The sequence below is a fragment of the Dipodomys ordii genome, unplaced genomic scaffold, assembly GCF_000151885.1.
Source record: "Dipodomys ordii isolate 6190 unplaced genomic scaffold, Dord_2.0 Scaffold1, whole genome shotgun sequence".
In the NCBI taxonomy this organism is placed as follows: domain Eukaryota; kingdom Metazoa; phylum Chordata; class Mammalia; order Rodentia; family Heteromyidae; genus Dipodomys; species Dipodomys ordii.
The window spans coordinates 63,100,262-63,108,492 of record NW_012267217.1 but is presented as its reverse complement, the minus strand read 5'-3'; positions in this window follow the sequence as shown (position 1 = coordinate 63,108,492).

Here is an 8,231-nt window from a genome sequence, read left to right as displayed (position 1 = left end):
ACTCGTCGTAGTGCGCGGTCATGGAGTATGGGGCCTCCATGGCGCCCCGGCCGGCGCCCCGCGCCCCGGTGGCCGGTCGAGGCCGGCTATGCCACGGGCTTCCGGCCTCCTGGCCGCCGTCCGCATGGCCCCTGGTGTGCAGCTGTGGGAGGCAGAGGCCGACTCACAGAGGCCTGGAGCCAGAGGCTAGAGACCAGGGGCAGGGGGGCGGGGGGGGGCAGCGCGCATAGGCCTGGCCTGTCTTTGCTGCCGGGAAGGAAGGAAGGAGGGGGCTCAGAGTGGGCGCCTTGGCGCGGGGCACAGCCGGGCTTTGTTTTTACTTGACCCCTCTCCACGTGCCCTGCTTGCTTAGGGGCCTGGGGCAGGGGGCACACGGCCTGGCACGTGGTAGCATTTCAGTGGCGGTTTGCTTTGTCTTTCTCTTCCAGCCAGCAGCAGCGTGGAGACTGGGGAATGGGTGGTCTTGTTTTGTGCTCTGAAGCCTCTGACCTTCTTCATGTTGGTCTGGGAGACTTGGAAAAGTACACAAAGAACCCAACTGCCCTCCTGAATACGGAGCTAAACCACCACAGCTCCGACCCGCACAGAGGTTACTGCCTAGAGTGCCTTTCTTCTGACCCTCTCCCACACCCTGGGTCCTCGGAGACTGGGCCCTGTACCCTCTGCAGGAGCTCAACTGTCCATTGGGAACTTCCATGGCACTTTCATGCGGAAGGAGAGGGGCAGAATCCCCTTCCCGCCCCTCCCCAGGACCCTGCAGAGTTTTCTTGCAGGAAGGAAAGGGGGTGGCGGTGGGGGTGGGATGGGCCCAGCTGGATTGGGTCACACAGGTCCCACCAGCCAGGAGAGGTGCTTATGTGTCACCTCTTTTATTGCCTCTCAAACTTGGCCTCCCACACCTCCGCAAATTCCAATACTGGCCTTGCTCTGAAGGTCAGGCTTGCCCCTTCCCCTCCCCCCCCCCAACACACACACTCCAGCTAAGTCCCCACCACAGCCCTGGGATGCAGATATTGTCCTTTTCCATGTCTCAGGCCAGAGAATTGAGGCTTGGAGAAATTAAGGTCAAAGGACATCCGGAAAGTAGGGATGGAGCATGGGCCCAAGGCCTGGTGAATTTCTGGTCTCATCACCAGTAATTCCCACCGCCCAGCCATTCCTGCATCCCCTTCCTGATCTCTTCCCATAGCAGCCATTCCTGTGTCTCCTTCGTGATCTCTGCCCATAGCCACACGTGGCCTCAGTATTACTCTATTAGTAATTTTTGATGAATCAAGCTCACTTTTTTCTCCTAAAACAATTAGCAAGGGAGACTGTAACTACTGAAAAAGGACCACCACCATCGCCAGCCATGAGAAGCAGCGGCGGGGATTTCACACAGCAACGCCCCTCCATCCTCCTGGTCCTGTCTCTTGCTGGGGCTGTGTGGAGTGCTGTGTGTCTGACAGCTGAGATGGTAAAGTGAGCGTGTATTACACACACTCCACGAACAGCTGAGGTACTGACCTTGGTGGTGCCAGAGTGGCTGGGAGAGCATTAAAGGTGAGGACTTTCTCCTGGGCACAGGCCTGCGACCTCAGCTCATCGGGAGGCTGAGGCAGGAGGATCGCTGGAGCCCAGGAGTTTGGAGCCTGTACAATTAGATTTTGGCTTAAAAAATAACATATGGAATAAAAGGCAATGAGCTCCTCCTCGCGGAGTTCGGTGTTTTCATCGTGAAGTACAGGCAGCTGCGGCACCTAGCATGCTCTGCCAGACCGCACTGTGGACACACGCATTGCAAATGACAGACATCTCAGAAACAGATGCATTGTATGGCAGCCTAGTCTTTTCTTCCTCTCAGTTTTAAAAAATATTATTTCATTAGCATACATTAGTTGTACAAGGAGATTTTGTTGTAACATTTCCATATATGCATAACATATAACCCATCAAGTAAACACTTTCCTATATGTGGCTAAGCTCGTAAGTCTCTTACAAAGAGCATTAAGGAAATGCAATGTCTAGACTGAATGTATTGGAAACATGTACAATGTACAGAAACAACATAGTGGATTAATAGCTACGATAAAGTAGGAAATCTAGATCCACCTCTTGTTGATTTCAGATGCAGTGGTTGGGTCGTAGCTAACATCTACGGACAGCATTTTTAATTTACTGCTGAGTGCCCCCAGAGAGAGGTCCATTTTTAATCTTTTATTGATTTATAGGAATAAAATCCTTCATTTCATGACAAATCTGCTTTTGTTGTAATGATCAAGGGATATAGTTTTTTTAAAACACAAATGCAAGGATTATGGTCTTCGATGTGACAGCATCTAATATTTTAGAAAGTAAGTCATAAACCATGCAATTCCCATCTTTGTTTTGTTAAATTTTATTGTAAAGATGCTGTACAGAGAGGCTACATTTACATGAGTGAGGTACATTTCTTGTTGAACATGGTTACCCACTCCGTTGTGGTTCTCCCCCTATTTCTTCCCACCATCTTTGAATAGGAATGTTTTTGTGTGTGCCTGTTCTAGGACTTGAACTCAGGGCCTGAGAACTGTCCCAGAGCTTTATTTGCTCAGGACTAGCTCTCTACCACTTAAGCCACAGCTCCACTTCCAGCTTTTTGAGTAATTTATTGAAGATAAAAGTCTCCTGGACTTTGCCGCCCAAGCTGGCTTCGAACCACGATCCTCAGATCTCAGCCTCCTGAGTTGCTGGGATTACAGCTGTGAGACACTTAGCACCCAGCTTGGAAAGGACCTTTAGTGTCATGCCCCACCTTTTGGTTACATATCAAAAGAAAGACATACCTAAATCTGGAGCTCCCAGAGCAGGATAGGTTCCAGTAATCCTTTATGTGTTGATAGACTTGTCTGTTCTGATAGACTTTTCTTTTCTATTGTTGCTGTTCCTAGTTCATGTCAGATGTTTATAATCAGGTCCTGGGTTATTGCCATTATTACCCTAAGGCCAGGGGTTCAAATCCTATAGAACCCAGCCAGTCCCTGATTAAATAGTGAGCTGTTGCTCTGAGTTTGCCCGAATTTTTTTTTTTTTTGGTCGGTTGTGGGGCCTGAACTCTGGGCCTGGGTGCTGTCCTTCAGTTCTTCAGCCCAAGGCTAACACTCTACCACTTGAGCCACAGCACCACTTCCAGCTTTTTCTATTATGTGGTGCTGAAGAATTGAACCCAGGGCCTCATGCATGCAAGGCAAGCACTTTACCACTGAGCCACCTTCCCAGCCCTAATTTTTAAGGGGACCATTCTTTTCTCAGGTGTCAATAGTTACGTCCAGCTGGGTGCCAGTGGCTTATGCCTGTAATCCTAGCTACTCAGGAGGCTGAGATCTGAGGATCATCATTCAAAGCCAGCCCGGAGGAAAGTCTGTAAGACTCTTATCCCCAATTAACCAGAAGTGGTAGTGTGGCTCAAGCAGTAGCGTGCTCACCTTGAGTTGAAGAGCTCGGAGGCAGGGCCTAGGCCCAGAGTTCAAGCCCCACGACCAACAAAACAACAAAAACAAACAATGTGACCTAGACAGTTTTGCCTCCTATTGGGAAGACAAATGCAGGATATCAATAAAGATACAGATATCTTGAAATCAATCTAATTGAAATCTTAGAAATGAAGAGCTCAATGGCACAAGTGAAAAACGCAACCAAAATCCTAGCCAGCAGAACAGAAGAAGCTGGAAATAGAGTGTCTTGGTTTGAAGATCAAGCACAAGAATTAGATCAGCGACACTGAACAAACACCAAGAGAATCCAAACGGAATCTGTAAGGCCTCTAGGATACCGTGTAAAGACTAACCCTGGGGTAGACTACGAGCCTAGGAAATACAAGGCTCCAAACTCTACACCACCAAAACCCAAACCAACCAAACAAAAACATCCTAACCATCGTGGATACTGAAGAAGGAAAAGAGCTCAAACTAAAGAAGTAAGTAATCTATTCAAGAAAAATGGAAAAACAACTATTAACCTTGAGAAAGTTTCAGTAAGGTTTATTAAGAAGAGGCTTACAGCTGGGCGCCAGTGGCTCACGCCTGTCATCCTAGCTACTCACGAGGCTGAGATCTGAGGATTGAGGTTCAATGCCAGCCCGCGCAGAAAAGTCCATGAGACTACTCAGAAAAAGGTAGAAGTAACTGTGCCTCATTGGTAGAGGGCTAGCTTTGAGCATAGAGAGACTCAGGGACAGTACCCAGGCCCTGAGTTCAAGCCCCAGGACTAGCAAAAGTAAAGAAGCAGAAGTAGAAGGGGCTTACAGAACACTCAATTTAGAGTTACAATCAGAGAAGAAACACTCTTCGGCTTTTGGTAGCTAAGGTGCTAAATAAAGGCTACAGAAAGAATACTGAATGCAGCAAAGAAGTGACAAGTCACAAAACGGCAGGCAAGCTCATTAGAATAACAGATTTCCCAACAAGACCTGTACACGGAATGGCATAAACCAAGCCCTGAAATATAATTGTCAACTTAAGAGTTTCTTTTGCTCAAGGCTAGCGTCTACCACTTGAGCCACAGCGCCACTTCTGGCTTTTTCTATTTATGTGATAATGAGGAATCAAACCCAGGGTTTCATGCATGCTAGGCAAGCACTCCACCACTTAGCCACCTTCCCAGCCCCACAGCAGATCTCCTTAAGCCTCACATTCGTTCCTTGTTAATTACAACACAGAATCCAAATTTCTCTTGTCAGACAAACTGCAGAAACTCAAAAGTCAGAAAAAAATCAGCTCAATATACCAAAGTTGCAATACCGGCCATTTAACACCCCACTGCTTGCTTGTTGTGTTGTGGTTATTTTTTTGTTGCTGTTGTTTATGTCACATTTGGCCAGATATTATTTTCCTTTATCCCTCCTGAAATTTGAATATTTGGTTGTCACTTAGCTCACAGTCGATCTCAAAATCGACTTGGGAAAGGGGGACAAGCCTCAAGACTATTATGAAGTCTTCTGTCTCAATGTTTTCCCTCTCTTTCATTCTGTGCCTTACACGATTCAGCTGTAGGCTGGCCCGCCCATTTCCTCCCGCCAGAGGCGCAGGGAGGAGGGGGAGGGTCCCTCGGCTTCCCAGTTCCAAGTCACTTCAGGGAACTTCAGGTCCTCATGCAAAGAGGATTTCCACTGCCCTCAAAAAGAAGCATCACAGGGCTGGGAAGGTGGCTCAGTGGTAGAGCGCTTGCCTTGCATGTCTGAGGCCCTGGGTTTGATTCCTCAGCAACACATAAGCAAAAAGAAAAAAATCTGGAAGTGGTGCTGTGGCTCAAGTGGTAGAGTGCTAGCCTTGAGCTGAAGAGCTGAGGGACAGCGCCCAGGCCCAGGGTTCAGGCCCCATAATCAGACCCCCCCCCAAAAAATAAGAAGCATCACAAGGTAGAGTTTTTTACTTTTTAGTGTAACAAAATAAAGTAGGGAGAAGTGGAAGAGAAATGCCCTGACGCCTGAGAAGGAAATGGGCCGAAAGATTCCTTTTTAAAATCTTTAGAAAAGAGGAATAAGAAAATAATGAGACAGATGAAGGACAAAGGGTGAACAATGCAGCAGCTGCCGGCGCTGTGTTGGAACTGAAATCTACAAGTTGGGGTGGAGGGGAGTCTGGGTGAGGGAAAGTGGGAGAACACGAGGGTGGGGGTAACAATGTTCTACAGGAAACATACTCATGACCTGACATACGTAACTGTAACCCCTCTAACACCACCTTTCCAATAAACTAAATCTTTAAAAAAGACTAATGTAATGTCACAAAACCCACAAAACTTTTAGATAGAGTCTCACTTTCAGGCTCAGTGTCCTTGAACCCCGAATCCTCCTTCAGCCTCCTCAAAGGATGAAATTATAAACTAGAACACACACACTAGCAGATTATGCTAATCCAGTCATCCCAGGATTTGTGGGCTGCTTCCACCTTAGACAATTAGAATAGTGCATCCTTGAATCTGGCAAAATAAAATCTGGCAAAAATTAATATAAAAGGCTGGCTCAAATCTGTAGGGAGAGGAGAGGGTCGGGTGTGGGGCTTGAACTCTGGGCCTGGGCGCCGTCCCCCAGCGCCGTCCCCCAGCTCCTCAGCTCCAGATAAACTTGCTCCCATTTGAGCCACAGCACTGCTTCCAGTTTTCTGAGTGGTTTATTGGAGATAAAACTCTCACTGACTTTCCTGCCTGGCCTGGCTTTGAACTGCAATCCTTAGATCTTAGCCTCCTGAGTAGCTTGGATTATAGGCGTGAGCCACCATTGCCCAGCTTGGCCCAAATCTTTGGTTCTTGGAACTCAGCCTCTTGAGTAGCTAGGATTACAGGATATATATATATATATATATATATATATATATATATATATATATATATATATATATATATATGCATATCTATAGATATATATATGCATATCTATAGATATATATAGATATAATTTTTTTCTTATAAGAATACTTTACAGAGGGGTTACAGTTACCTGAGTAAGGTAATGAGTACATTTCCTATTGAGCATTGTTATCTTCTTCGTTCTTTCCCCTCTCATCCCTTCCCTCCCGACCCCAAGGATTACAGGTTTGAGACACCAATACACAGCCACAGAAAGGATTGTCAGCCCATCTGAGTGTATGGAACTCTCCATTCCTCACAAGCCTCATCTCTGGCTTCAAGCATTGTCTCAGGAAGAAAAGTGCCCCGTGCATTTGTGTAAATTACTGCTCTGAAAAACCCAGTCCCTGCCTGGTTTGGCCCCAAACACTGACTCAACTTATCCCGCCTGCTCCGGGAAAGTGTTTACACCCCCATACATACAGAGGCCTAACACCCCAATAACTCCAGATACACACGGTGCACACCCCCAGTCCCTGCAGCCCAATTTTCCTGACTCCACCTTCCCGGGTCTCAGAGGCGATCTGACAGCCGGGCCCTCCTGCTGTTCCTCCTCTATGCCACTCTTGTCTCCCTGATGCTAAGCCAGAACTCCACATCCAGGGGCAGTGATGGGCTCCCAAAAAACAGCAAGAGTGGAGGGGTGGCTGCCTCTGTGCCCCAAAGGCAGCTGGGCGCGGGGGCCTGCACGCCTGGGATCCGCCTGAGCCCATCAGGAGGCTCCTGTGTGGCCCCGGCCCTCAGCTCAGCCACACCCTGCCAAACCTCTCCCCAGTGGGGATGAGCTTTAGCGGGCAGGGTGGAACAGGGTGGTGCTGGGCTCTGAGGCAGGGACCTGAGCCTTTATAAGTGGGAAGGAAGGTTCCCAGCTCAGCTCAGCTTCGGCACTCTGGACCTCGGTGTGGAACTCGCCTTCTTGCTATTCAGCCATCGGCAGCGCTGACATGGACGGACGCTGGCTGCTGCTGCTGTTCCTTGTCCTGCAGCCACCATGGTGTCTCGGTGCCATCCTACCTGAGAAGCGGGCCCAAGACCTCGGCCCGGCTCCCCACGAGAAGCCCGGCCTCCCCCAGTCTCTGCCGGCCCCTTGGCCAGTGGAAGAGGAGAACCCCGCCTTCTGGAACCAAAAGGCTGCCGAGGCCCTGCTGGCCGCCAGAAGCCGGCAGCCCCTTCAGACCTCAGCCCACAACCTCATCCTCTTCCTGGGAGACGGTGAAAACGCAGACATGCACCCCCTCCCCTCCCACCTGCCCCCCCATCTCCCCTGCCCCCCTCTACCCTCTCCCCCTTCCACCCTCCCCCCGCCCTGCCTCTCAGCCCACCACCAATGCACCCCACAACCCAGGCCAGCCCCGGGGCCAGAGCTGACCGGCTTCTCCTCGCGCAGGCATGGGGGTGTCCACAGTGACGGCCACCCGCATCCTCAAGGGGCAGATGGGGGGCCATCCTGGACCTGAGACGCCCCTGGCCATGGACCGCTTCCCTTATGTGGCTCTGTCCAAGGTGAGCACTGTCACCTGAGCCCCACAGCCTGGGGAGGGGGAGGGGAGGGCTGGGAGGGGCAGAGGGGGGCCCGCAGGGCTGAGCCCAGTTAGGAGTGCTGTCAGTGAGGACGACTCCCCAACTGGCAGCATCATTGTCTGGGCGGATTCTGAGCCGATGAGAGCTGAGTTTCTGTCCCCAGACCTACAACGTGGACAGACAGGTCCCAGACAGCGCAGGCACAGCCACGGCCTTCCTGTGCGGGGTCAAGGCCCACTTCAAGACCATCGGGCTGAGCGCGGCCGCGCGCTTCAACCAGTGCAACACCACCTTTGGCAACGAGGTCTCGTCTGTGATGCACCGCGCCAAGCGAGCAGGTGTGGGGG